Source organism: Oryctolagus cuniculus, chromosome 1, assembly GCF_964237555.1.
Source record: "Oryctolagus cuniculus chromosome 1, mOryCun1.1, whole genome shotgun sequence".
NCBI lineage: Eukaryota > Metazoa > Chordata > Mammalia > Lagomorpha > Leporidae > Oryctolagus > Oryctolagus cuniculus.
Genome location: NC_091432.1, coordinates 30,862,583 through 30,876,890, shown reverse-complemented (window position 1 = coordinate 30,876,890; position 14,308 = coordinate 30,862,583).

Below are 14,308 nucleotides of genomic sequence, written 5' to 3'. Positions count from 1 at the left end.
AGGGAGAGACAGGGAGAAAGGTCTTCCATCACTGGTTCACTCTCCAAATGGCTGCAATGGCTGGAGCTGAGCAGATCTGAAGCCAGGAGCCAGGAGCTTCTTCCAGGTCTCCCACGTGGGTGCAGGGGCCCAAGGACTTGGTCCATCTTCCACTGCTTTCCCAGGCCATAGCAGAGAGCTAGATTGGAAGAGGAGCAGCCAAGGCATGAACTGGCACCTATATGGGATGCTGGTGTCACAGGCTGAGTGTTAGCCCTCTACCCCAACAGCATTGGCCCTGAGGTTAAGAAATTTACCCAATGGTCCCTAGCTAGAGAGTTACTCCAATGGACTATGGGTGTCCCATGCAGAGGCTTAACCCACTGAGCCAGAACACCCATCCTGCCCACCTACTGCAATTTGAATGCCACCCCTGCCACTTTCCAGCTGTGTGACTCTGCCTAAGTTTCTTGTCCTCTCTTTTCCCCAGAGTCCTCATCTTTCAAATAGGGCTAACGCCGTTCATCGTACAGGGTCGATGCTTAAGTATTACAGAGAAGATACATAAAGTACTGTCACTTGCCGGGAAGGCTGACATGATAGGGACCTGAGGCAGAAAAAGCCTGGGTTGTACTCTGGCTTTTCTACTTAGCACGGGTGTGACCTAGAGTCACTCTGTGTCTCAGTTAATAAAAAGATTATTGTAGGCTCTCTCTCTCTCTCTCTCTCTCACTATCCACTGCCTGTCAAAAAAAAAAAAAAGATTATTGTAGGGAATAAGTGAATACATATAAATGTATAGGTGTCTACAGGCAAGTATATGCACAGATGTGAGTATATTTTTACATTCATTGTTCATAGAGAAATGGAATTAAAGGATGTGTTTGTTCGTAAAAAAACTTAAAATCCATGCATAGGTTTTTTGTAATGTCTATTTTGCATGCAAATTATGAAGGTCCCTCTGTATGTGTCAGAGCAACAGATGTTTACTAAATACCTACTATGTGCCTGACACACTCAATGTTGACTTTCCAATATACGCCAACATATTAGCTATTAGCTCATGGAGGTTTGGGCTTGTGTTTCCCTAGTGATCAGTGATGTTGAGTGGAGTGCATTTTCATCTGGTGATTGAATATGCCCCAACATTTACGCATCTTTTATTCATTAAATTTGGAAGACAAAGAGGAGCTTTTACCCCAGTGATGAGATGCTCTGGTTTCCAGTCTTTCCAGGAACCTCCTAACTGCTAGTGGCAGTGGTAGGGAAAGCACCTGTGGTCCCCAGGCTCATCAGATGCCCTGTGCGGAGAGCAGCTGGTAGCTCACCGATCATTACAGCAGCCTTGCACGGGGCAGAAGATGGAAGAGGAAACTGAAGTTCGGAGATGGGAAAACAGAGATGGAAGGAGGTCGGCTCTTCAAAGTCATAACAATACCCTGTAACGAAAGCATGTGAATATGGTTCCTGCTCTCACCTGCCTGTGTTGCACTCACTGTTCCGGGCTGAGGTGAGCTGGCACAATGCCATGGTGTTGGGATGCAGCAAGGCAAGGACACGGCGCTGTGCTCCAGCCTTGGGCTGCCATTGGCCTCCTGACACTATGGATGCGGAATGCAGAGAGCCAGGGCTCCCAGAACTGCAGAAAGGGCAGTGTATACGTGCTTGGCCCAGTCTTAAAGCTGGTGTTTTTATTTCAATCTAATTCACTCCTGAATGTATTTCTCTTTTTAATCTTTTAACACATTTATTCATTTACTTGAAAAGCAGAGGGGCAGAGGAGAGAGGTATTTCCCATCCCCTGAGTCACTCCCCAAATGGTCACCATGGCCAGGACTGGTCTGGGCCAAAGTGAGCAGCCTGGAGCTCCATCTGGGTCTCCCATGTAGGTGCCAGGGGCCCAAGTACTTCAGCTGCCAAGCACATTAATAGGGAGCTGGGTCAGAAGTGGAGCAGTGGGGACTTGAACCTGCACTCTGACATGGTATGCTGGCATCCCAAGCAGCAGCTTCACTTGCTGCGCCACAATGCTGGCACCTTGAATGTATTTCTTACTTGATTCTGAACTCAAGCAGGGAAGTGAAGGGTATTACTCATTGTGTTCCTAAACTCTAATCCAAACCACAGAATGAAAATTGGAAAGTATTTATAAAAATAAAGCTAAAATAAAGGAATTAATAATTATGTGAAGTTAAAAATCTCATACCATATCTACTAGTTTATTTGCTCCTCTATAATCTGCTATGCCTGTATAATTTTATTTCCTGTAGGTATGTGGTTTTTTTTTTAATGCATCCTGTGAGATCTGGAGTATGATTTCCAACATTAAGTCAGCCAGGCTACTAGAAAGGTCTTTAACAAATCTTAAAAGAGATGTGGCAGGGCCTGAGTTTTGACTGAAATCCCCACCCTAGGACAGAGGAGAGGAGTGAGTGGAATGAAAGGATTTAAAAGCTTTGAGCTGCTGGATTATTGCAACCTGAGATCATTTGCCTCTAGGAAACACTTTCCGGTTTCAGCCACATGGTGTTGAGGCAGCTTACTCTGAAGAAACAGAGAAATGGTGTCCATGTTAGTACTAATTGTAGCAGTAGTTGTATTATTCCTAATTGAGGTACTTTGAGTGTAAGTGACTTTATTCAATCCTCACTACTACTCCATGAATTAAGTATTACATCAGCCCCATCCCACATTTAAAGAAATGGCAGTTTAGAGAGATTAAGTAGTCTGTCCGAAGTCACATGGCTAGGAAGTGTCAAAGCCAGGTTGTAACCCAGTCATTGGGACCCCACTTACATTTCTTCTGTTTTTCTTCAAAGATTTATTTGTTTATTTGAAAGTCAGAGTTACAGAGAGAAAGGGAGAGACAGAGAGAGATCTTTAATCTACTGGTTCAACTTCCCAAATGGTTGCAACAACCAGGGCTTGGCCAGGCTGAAGCCAGGAGCCAGGAACTTCCTCCATGTCTCCTCTGTGGGTAGTGGGGCCCAAACTCTTGGACCATCTGTTGCTTTTCCTGGGCCATTAGCAGGGAGTTGGATTAGAAGTGGAGCAGCCAGGGCATGAACCAGCACCCACATGGGATGCCAGCATTGCAGGAGGCAACTTTATCAGCTAACTTCATATGTAATCAAACCATTTATAACCATTTCCACTCTGGATCAATTTTCTGAGGAAATAATTCAACGGAAGCAAAAATTACATGCATGAATATTTCCACGCAAGTGTTTTGTGTCATTGTGACCCATGGAAGCAGCCTAAATGTACATTAGTGGTGAAACAGTTTAATAAAAGATGCTATATCCAGTCAAAGGAATACCAGACCCAGTTAAAAATAATGATGCTGGAATTTACATTGAAAAGGAGCAATACAGAACAGAAAGTCTAGGGAACGGAGCAAAAGAGAAAATGGCACATGGATCATGGTGGCCATGATGTTGAAATAAGCCGGCCCATGTATAATCTAATTCTGAAATTCCACTTTTTTTTTTTTTTTTGCAAGAACAAAAATAACGGTTCCATAATATGTGGGATCTTGGGGAATTATTTTTTCTTTTACCAGAGTTATTTTCAATGTCAAAGGGACACCATCTTTTCGGGAAGAACAGAACGGGCATGCAGGTTTGGATTCAAGGATGTGGGCACCAGCTAGTTCATCAGTGGGGAGAGGGCCACTGGGCACAGTGGGCGAGGGCTGAGAAGTGGCTCAGCCTCACCTGTCTGGCGGATGCTGACTCTGGACACAGCTGCAGTCACGTAGGGTTCTGCTCCTCTCCTGAGGCCAGGTCTTTCTCCAACTTGAAGCAGATGCCAAAGCCAAGAGTGGAGCTTCCTAAAGCAGCTCACAGAGATGGCCACTTTGGCACTGGCTCCGGGCCGCTTGAAATCTGAGGCCCCGTGCAGTACTAAGGTTTTCTGGACAACTAAGGTTGTCCAGGCTGCTGGTGACATCACTGTGGTGTGGGCAGAGGTGCACATGGGGCAGGACAGGGGAGAGGGAGACACATCACCACCATACCCTCTTCTAGAGGAGATGAGAGGCAAGAAGAGAGAAAGAAATGCCAAGGCAAGAGACCTTCTCTGATGGTGAAGACAGAAGCAGGCAGCACAACGAGCCAGTTTCTTCAGTCCATAGAAGCCCTTGCAGCTGTGAAATGAACAGGACTCTGGCATGAGACCAGGTTCCTTTGCTGGCTCCTCTGCTTCTGGGCTGTGTGAGTGTGGGCAAGTCACTGAGCCTCTCGGATCCTCAGAGTCCTTGCATTTAAGCAGCACCAACCATCCCTCCCATGCAGAATTAAGTGAGATGTTCTGAGACAGTCCTGTGCCCAGGGCTTGTCTGGTAGCATAAAGGGTGCTTTGGTTACCTTCCATTTCTCTCCCCATGGGGATGGAGCTCTCTGTCTCTGCCCCAGACAGCAAAGCATTTCCTATGCCTTCCAGACCCATCCTGGGAGACTGCTCTTGCTCCTTCTCCCTGCCTCTCCAGCGAGGGACCTGCGAAGGGAGCTGTGAGCAGCGGGATGCCCCGAGGGCTGCTCCCGGGAGCCACGTGCTCTGCCCCGGGAGTAAGTTTCCAGATGCGCTGGATGAGAGCGGAAACACAGAAAAGAGCTGACAGTCTGTGGGTGGGGGAAGAGAAAGGGACAAACCCAGGCTGACGAAGTGGCGGCAGCAGCAAGACCCACGGCGATGGGGGCGGGTGGGGAGAGTGCATTCAAACCAAACAAGCAGTCAGCTGTGTGGCTGGGGGAGGGAGGGAGGCCAGGCCAAGAGACAGGAATGGAAGTGAGGCTGAGAAAGGACCCAGTGGGGAGGACAGGGACTCAGAGACGGGGAGCAACGACAGGAGAAATCCAGAAGTGAATCAACAATGGGGGTGAGAAAGATCAGAAATGTCTGAAAACTGGTGGAATCCCCTCCTGCTCTGCATCCCGGGGACATCCCCCACCAGTGCCCAGCGCCATGTGAGGACAACTCTGGGCCGGGGGCAGGCTCTGTCCGCTGGGCACAGGGCTGTTTCTTTCCCCAGGAGCTGCAGCTATGCCGTGGCATTGTTGGTTGATCAGTCTGCAGAGATCCATGACCTCCTGACCCAAGGGTCCCCTTGCCCCATAACGCTAAGCCAGAATACAGAGTTTCTGATTTATGACCAAGGGTACTCACCACCCTCGGTATACTGTCATCTGGAGTGGGCAAGGGGACAGCAGGGACTTCTGAGGAGGCTGGACTGAGGGACAGATTGGGAGCGAAGTCAGCCTTCTTTCTGGGTGCCCCACCCTAGTTCCTCCTGAGCGCTCAGGGTTCTCACGCTGTCACGCCATCAGCCATTCCAGAGCTGTCTTGCCCAAGAGCAAGTGGTCACTGACCCAAAGGCAAAAGGGACTTGTCAGGACTTACAGGTTCACACGGTGAACTCTGGGACAGAAGCAGCGCGGCTGGGACCTCCTCTGAAGGGTACCCTGTGGTCTCTCCTCCTGCCTCCCTGGCCCTGTCACCTTCCCAAACATCACTTCTCAGAGGCCACGTGGCTGGGCCAATCACAGCTCCTGTGCAGTGCGCTGGGGAGGAGACCAGGCCAGAGGCTCCTCAGGCCCCATCTCCCACAGGACTTGGGTGAGGACAGCTGGGGCTTTCTCTCCAGTTCTACGGCAGGCAGAACAAATCCACCTAGTGTGTGGTGGAGACTGCACTTGGGACCTGGGTGTTTCCCTAGAGAGAATGTCAGCGCTGCTCCGTGCATGCACATGTCCCAGCACACGCATGTGTGCATGTGTGTTTGTCTGCTTGAATGCCCCAGTGACGTTTACCTCAGTGACACCTACTGCCTCTTAATATCTTTTCTAAAAAAGATTTATTTATTTATTTTGAAAGGCAGAGTTACAGAGAGGCAGAGGCAGAGAGGGAGGTCTTCCATCTGCTGGTTCACTCCCCAGTTAGCCACAATGACTGGAGCTGTGCCGATCCAAAGCCAAGAGCCAGGAGCTCTTTCCAGGTCTCCCATGCAGGTGCAGGGGCCCAAGGTCTTGGGCCATCTCACACTGCTTTCCCAGGCCATAGCAGAGAGCTGGATTGGAAGTGGAGCAGCTGGGTCTCAAACCGGTGCCCATATAGGATGCTGGCACTGCAGGCGGTGGCTTTATCTGCTACAACACAGTGCTGGCCCCTTTATATCTTTAAAATGAGATGTTTGATTCAAAAGTAACACAAACATTTTCATAATACGTACACAAAACCTCAAAGGAAAACATTTAAGATTATCACCAAGCAGTATTAGTATTATGATTGTGTTATTTTTAAAGAGCTTTGATGTTTTAGTGATACACATAGAAACTTTCTGGAGAAAAAGATGTGATGTCTGGGATTTGTTTCAAAATAATCCAGCAGGGGGGATAAAGCAGAACAAAATGGGCTATGAACTGGTAATTGTTGAAGGTGGGTGACAGCTATGTGTAAACTCATTATCACCTTCACTTTACCTATGTACATATTTATTATTGCAATTTTCCATAAGACTCAAAAAATACATATCCTTCTATTAGACTTTCACTCACTTTCAAGAAAAAAAATCAATACTCTCACCCCATGGATGTACAGATAAAGGCGCGGGGAGGGAGAGAAAGAAAGATTTTACTCAAATTCAGACTTGTAAAAATGTATCAAGCATAAGACCTTATGGATTTGATCAGTATTACTATCTGCTCACTCTATTTTAAGAATTTCAAAGTTATGTTTTCCACTAAAAATCAGGTATCTGTGGTCAAATAATTCTGAACAAGGTTATATACCATGGCCCCCTGTTGGAGACTTAAACGTCCACTAGCACTGGGTAGTAAACTACCAGAGACCAGGGACTACTTGGGTTTGTTCACCACAGTATATGTACTGTGAATAGCACCTGGCAGTAGAAAATCCTCTGTAAATGGAATATTTCTGCAGTAAAGAAATCTGTTAGCCTATATTTAATCTGGTGTTTCCCAAACATACTTGTCCATGGAAGCCTTGAAATTAGTATTTTGGGAACATCCTTTGAAATTAATATTTTGGGAAATGGGTCTCAAAGCACTTTGTACACAGCGTTAAAACTGGTTCCACAAGGTCCCAGTGAGTTGGTAGAGAAAGACACAGACTCTGTGGACTGCTTCCTTGCCTGGAAACGCTGTCTGAGGTTCCAGAAGGCAGATCTGGAACTCAAGCCCGTGCTGGAACCCCATTCTCTTTCTTGTCACCCCAAACCCTCTCCTGATCCCTTAGGTTGGACACACCTCTTACTCAGGTAGAGGAGAGTAAGCAGGGATACTTGGAAAAGGCAGACACGCTCAGCGAGTGAGGGTCAGACAGGTGTCTTCTTTTTCATCCGTACAGCGGTTGGCAGTCAGTGGAGAGGAAGCAGGGATGGGGAGAGGAGTGCGACAGACAACAGCTTCCTCAACACCACCTTCTCCTCGTTCCCCTGGACTCACAGCTGGGCTCCACGTCCCAGTTTTCCTTGCAGTTAGGTGCAGCAGTGTGACTGGATGCTAGCTGATGGGAGGTAAGTGCAAGTGACGGTCTTGCAATCAGGCATGACCCATGAAAGCTTCATGTCCTTTCTCCTTCTGCCAGTGGATGGAAATGACGCCAGCCAAGTGGGAAGTGGCGTGTTGAAGGTTGCAGAGCCTTTCCCATGCTGGACTTCCCATCCCACCCTCCTAGAGGCTGTGATGAGTGTTAGGTGACCCCAAAATGAATTTCTGGGGCCCGTGTTGTAGTGCGGCATGTTAAGCCACTTCCTGTGATACCACCATCCCATACGGGCACCAGTTTGTGTCCCTGATGTTCCATGACAAATTGAGCTCCCTGCTGATGGCCTGAGAAAATCAGTGGGTGATGACCCAAGAACTTGGGCTCCTGACATCTACATAGGGGATCAAGATCAAGCTTCTGGCTCCTGCCTTTGACCTGGACCAGTTCTGGCCATTGTGGTCATTTGGAAAGTGAACCAATGGATGAAAGATCTCTCTCTCTCTTTCTTTGTAACTCTGCCTTTCAAATAAATAAATAAATCTTTAAAAATGAATTTCTATACCTTAAAGCTATTATCCATTTTTGTATCAATTTATTATGAATAAAATTTTTAACAAATAAATAACTGTGATACAATCTGAAAGGTAGGATAAAAGTGGGCTAGGGCAGAATCTATAAAGCCAAGAGAAGATAGAATCTAAGGGAAAGGTGAACCAATAGCAATCACTCAGGGCTGGCATTGTGGCATAGCAGGTAAAGCCACTGCCTGTGGTGCCAGCATCCCATATGGATACCAGTTCATGTCCCAGCTGCTCCACTTCTGGTCCAGCTTGCTGCTAATGGCCTGGAAAAAGCAATGGAAGATGGTTTAAGTGTTTGGGCACCTGCCACCCTTGTGAGAGACCCAGATGAAGCTTCTGGCTCCTGGCTTCAATCTGGTCCAGCCCTGACCACAGCAGCCATCTGGGAAGTGAACCAGTGGATGGAAGATCTCACTTTCTTTCTCTCCCTCTCTCTCTATAACTCTGAATTCCAAAATAAAGAAAGAAAGAAATACATAAATATTTTTAAAAGGAAAAAATAACAATCACTACTATTTTTTGGATCATTATATTTCAAACCCTATTGTGAGTTAAATATATGATTACTGCATGGTATACTTAAATTTTCAGAGCTATTTTATAAGGCATTAGGTGAAGAATTTAAACTAAAAGAGATTGAGTAAACTTCCCAAGGTTACACAGGAGATAAATGATATTCTCAGTGATGTTTGCTCTTGTATCCAAAATGATGTCTAAAGAGGCTAGGGGGACTTTCCTGCATGGTGGCTCAGGTTGGATCAGTGAAGCTGAGAACTTGAGGAGATTGTGATGGGGCAGATGGAGCTAAAGGAGACTGTTTAACAAATAACTACTCGTATATCAGGACCTGGCTCAGGTACCCTCTTACCTACAGAGCCTTTCTGAACAGCAATAATTGATACCACCAAGCTTTGAACTCCTTTACTGATTACTCCTTATTCAGTGCAATGCAAACTGCCTTGCAGTAGGGCTAGACTTCCTTTAAAGCATTACATTTTACCATTTGCTCACATCAAGTGTTCCTTAACCTCAGGCAAATAGGAGAATTACTCTCCCCTGAATCCCATTGCAATTCGATGGACTTATGTGGGTAGTTCTAGCCGATGCATTGAAATGAGAGTGACATATATTCTTTCTGGATCAAAGCATTTAATCACCAGCTTAAGGAACTCTACTAATCCTCTCCGGGTGTTAAGTTGGAGGTACCATAAGACCAAAAGCCCCATGGTCAGTGAGCTAGTGCATGGAAGACAGGTATGGTTGAGAGTTTCCTGACCCGCAGCTAATTTAGCATGACACGATGTCACCTGGGTGATTGTGTTAAGTCACTGAGATTTTAGTGATGTTGTGACTGAAGCATAACCCAGACTGTCTTGACGAACACAGCTGAGTCATCCATCATGAGCAGAGATGTCAAATAGTAGCCACTAGTGTGGCCATTGCTGCATTATTAATCCACCAGTGAACTCCTACCCACTGAACTGTGAGCCCTCTGAATCTTTCTCATCCCAGTGACTTAAGCAGTCTTTACTAAGTTTTAGGGGAAATCCACTGGAGTCATCCCCTTGCAATCAGCATAAAATCCAAACTTCTTACCACAGCCTGCTTGGCTTTGAAAGAGCTGGGCCTTACCCTCTTCTTCAATCTCATTTCCTACTCTGCTTTCTTGTTCACTCTGCTGTAGCCACATTAGTCTTTTCTGTTCCTCAAACACACCAAAAATACTCTCATTTCAAGACATTATATTTTCTATAGCCTCTTATTGAAGCCTTTCTCTTAAATTTGTGTGAGTTTGACTCAGACATCACTTCTCAGATAGATCTTCCCTTCACATCTTGTTACAGTTGCCACGCACCTTCCTGCTGCTTTCTCAATGATACACAAATATTTCTTGAACTAACAGGCAACTGACCTGCTGGCCTCTGTCTGGACCACAATCGCTTTGAGGAGAGAAAGCAGGGCCTCCTCATCTCCGGCCTTCCTTCACTGCTTAGGACACATGGAATATACAGAAGAAGTCTGTTAGATTCCTGTTTGATGATTAGAAGACTTTCATCTTCCTTCCTTCCTTCCTTCCTTCCTTCCTTCCTTCCTTCCTTCCTTCCTTCCTTCCTCTGTTTTTTTTTTTTACAGGCAGAGTTAGTGAGAGAGAAAGAAAGGTCTTCCTTCCGTTGGTTCACTCCCCAAATGGCCGCCACTGCCAGTACACTGCGCTGATCTGAAGCCAGGAGCCAGGCACTTCCTCCTGGTCTCCCATGTGGGTGCAGGGCCCAAGCACTTGAGCCATCCTCCACTGCCTTCCTGGCCCACAGCAGAGAGCTGGAGAGAGGAGCAACCAGGACAGAACTGGCACCCCAACCAGGACTAGAACCTGGAGTACCGGCGCTGTAGGTAGAGGATTAGCCTAGTGAGCCACAGCGCCAGCCTCATGTTCATTTCTGTGATGGCAGATTCATGCCTTTTGTACTGTGTTCACCTTCACACACTCTCTTAATAGAGATCTTCCTTTTTCTCTCTTTCCCCTCCCTACCCACATCCTCTCCCTGTTAAGTTTGGTTCAACAAGTCTTCTTCTAGAACAGCAGGCTACTATAACTGGGGAATGATATCCAGTAACAAAATGGATTGAGCCTGGCCTCCCATTCAGGCCCTCTGCACCTGTTCCCTTTCTGCAGGGGTTGATGCTAAGCCCGGCAAGGACTTGGCCGGAGACTTATGCCTCTATGTTGGAGCCCACATTTTACCTGTTGGGTGTTTTTGAAGAGAAGCAGCCATTACTGTCTATCAGCTGGAAGGTTTTCCCTTTGAAATAGACTGCGAAGCCTGCTCAGGAAGAAAGATGCATTGTCTGGGGAAGGTCTGGAGAGGAAACACTCAGAAGAACTGCCTCTCATTTGTATCACCATGCAGTTGTGGACGAGTCGTTCGGAAGGTCTTGTTTCTATCACAGTGAAAGAGAGATGATTGCACTCTTTGTGTGTAATGGAATTATGAATGGGCAGGGGTTGTAGGTGAGGCCAGGTAGTGAGATGAACATGGAATTTTGAATTGGAATACATTAGATCTAGAGCCAAATTCCCCGATTCAAGGCCACGCCCACCATCCATTTGAGCCTGTGCTTGCCCTTTGTAAACAGGAGAGATGTCCTCTTGTATTCACCACATATTTTTTGTCACAAGGAATGGAAACCAGACTAACCCACTACAAACAGACTCAAAGGGTTTATTATAAGGACACAAGCTTGCCTCCCAGAAGACATGCCAGTAGAGCTGTCAGGCATCAAGGACAGACCAGAACAAGGAACTTGGACTGTGCCAGAACTCAGTAAATATTTTTTTGCTTTCCTTTGAGCTTCTGCCTTGGTCTTTTTTCTCTTCTTCATCCCCATGAAGGTATATGGCTACCCCACAGCTCCCAAATTTGTCTTACATGTTCAACCATACTCCAACCTCAAATTTCAAGATCAAAGACCTTGTTTGGTCAGGTTTATACCATATGTCTAGTACTGGATCCAGTCTTTCATGAGTCTGGGAGGAGAAGGGAAGGTATCACATAGTAAAATTATAGTGGCCAAGAGCTACTTTGCAGCATCAGAGAAGGAACTATAATTTATGAGTTGGTCCAATAATCCCCCAAAATCTTTGTTGGCATGTAGTCACAGAAACCTTCAGCTGCTATAAATGGAGGAGGGTGTTCATTTCTAGACAGAAGGCCCACTGTCTCACAATGATACTGTAGGTATAGGGATATGCAAATCTAAAATTACCTAGTGAATAATCAAGGGCCAAGTCTATGCATCTAAAGTTGTCTTCTTTTAAGATTATGAGTTTTCCAGTAATTGTGAGAGTCAGCATTTTCCAGCTTCTATCTTAGCAACACCCTTCTCCCCTCCTTACTCCTACAAAACTTCCAAAGAGGATCATCGTGCTTTTTCTTTAAAAAATAGATGTATTGATTTCTTTGAAAGGCAGAGAGAAGAGACACACAGAGAGAAATGGGGGGCAGAGTACACTTCTGTTAGTAGAGATGGTGTCTTTGAGTAAGAAAGAATTCAGACATGAGACAGAGTCGTGGTAAGCAAGGTAGCAAGGTTTAATGGGGGTGGGGCATGTGGCAGAACAGATGGGGAGCTCTCCAGACAGAATCTGAGACAGAATGTCCAATCCAATCAGAATGGTGTAAACCAGGTTACATAGTTTAATGGGAAAATACACCGGGCAGGCCAGGCAGGCATCATCTCAGCAAAGAACAGAGAACTGAGAGAAACACATCTGATGAACCAGGCCACTGTCTCAGGCAGGGGCTGACAGCCCCATCTGCATTGAGACTAGGGCTTATAGAGAATGAGGTCCAGATCTTCCCACCCTTTTCCTTTTCCTCACTCTCTTCTCTTGGGCAAAGGGTTTGCTTGGTGTGAAACCGGTAAAATTCCTCCCAAGGTTTTAGTACCCAACGTTATCAGACTTGGGAGCTCACCTGGTACCTGGCAGAGAGGATTCTCCTGGGGTGATTTCCTTGGAGCAGGGGAAGGCTGGGGCCACCTATAAAGTTACTGGGGCCATGGGCAGGACTTTGCAGTATAAAATACTGGGCTGCTTCCAAGACATGCTTCTGAGGCTGATAGAGGCTGCTACGTTCCTTTCCATGGGTGCTTTGTTTTCCTTAATATAATTTCTAACTTCCACCTTAACAGTGGTGGTGGCGGTGATGCTGCTGCTGATAGCAGAGAGGTTGTGGTAGTGGCGGTGGAGATGGGTGGAACAGAGGTTCTTGTCTCTGCATGAGTAGTGGTAAACAAGATAGTGAAGTTTAATGGTATCCATCAGATGGATGTCCCTCCAGATAGAATCTGGGCAAGAGTGCCTAGCCATTCACACTGGAGTAAGCCAGGTTCCATAGTTTGAGAGAATACACCTGGCTGGTCAGACAGGCATCTCAGCAAAGACTGAGAACTGAGAGGAACACACCTGATGGACCAGGCTCCTATCTCAGGAAAGAGCTGAGGCTGAGGACTGAAATACACTTGATAGACCAGGTGGCTGTCTCACGAAAGAGCTGAGCGCTGAAATACACCTGCCAGACCACACAGGCATTGCAAGAAAGAGCTGGGCACTGAGATGCACCTGAGAGACCAGGCAACTGTTTTAGGAAAGAACTGAGTATTGTGTGCATTCAGTCCAGGGCTTGTAAGGGAAGATCCAGTTCTTTCCACAGTTTCTCCTTCCTCCTCATCTCTTCTCCAGGACAAAGGGTTTGCTAGGTGAGAAAGAGGTAAAATTCCTCTCAAGATACTATTACCCAATGTTATTAGATGGGATAGCCCACTTTCCCCAAGCAGAGGGAATTTCTCCTAGGGTTCATTTCTTAGAGGAAGACTGGCACCGCCTGTAAAGTTGCCAGGGTATGAGCAGGACTTTGTAGTATAAAATATTGGACTGCCTTCAATGGGCTTCCAAGGCTGCTAGACACTGCTACATTCCTTTCCCTGGGGGCTTTGTTTTCCTTAGACTCCCCCCCCCCCACACACACACACAGGCTAAGGTATAGCTCAGCCACTCCCTAATAGTGGTGGTGATGATACTGCGGCTGATAGGAGTGATGATGGTGATAGTGATGGTGACCATGGGAGTGGTGATGGTTATGGTGGTAATGCTGGTGGTGGGTTGGCAGTACTGGTGGCAGTGGTGAATTGGTGATGATTTCATTGTGACAAAACCAAGAATGTATGCATTTTGCTTGGCATGTAGCAGCCACTTAGGGAATCAGCGACGAGAACAATTTTCAGACAACTCCAAGGGTTTAGTCACACTCAACACACTAGCCCTATGTGTGTCCAACACAAACCATCCGGAAATATTTATTAAAATGGATCCCTTAAAAATCCTCCAATAGATATATTTAACAAACCACTTTGCATGAAGTGGAAAGAAGAGGAATAAGTAAGGGTTTCTACATATACTTAAAAGAAACACAATTGCATTTTTTTAAAATAATATTGTATAAACTACAGACTCACCTATCTTCCTACCAATTATCTTGCTACATAAAATTATGCACCACTCATTCAAATTTCATCCTCAAATATTCACACTCCTAAATTTGCTACAGTTTGCCATGGTTTAGAAGTGGTTTTCCCCCTGAAGATTCACTTGGTCCCCAGTATGGCAATGGAGTAGAGACAGTGGGACTTTCAAGCAGTGGGGTCTATTGCAAGGTAATTAGGTCACTGGGGGCATCCCCTTT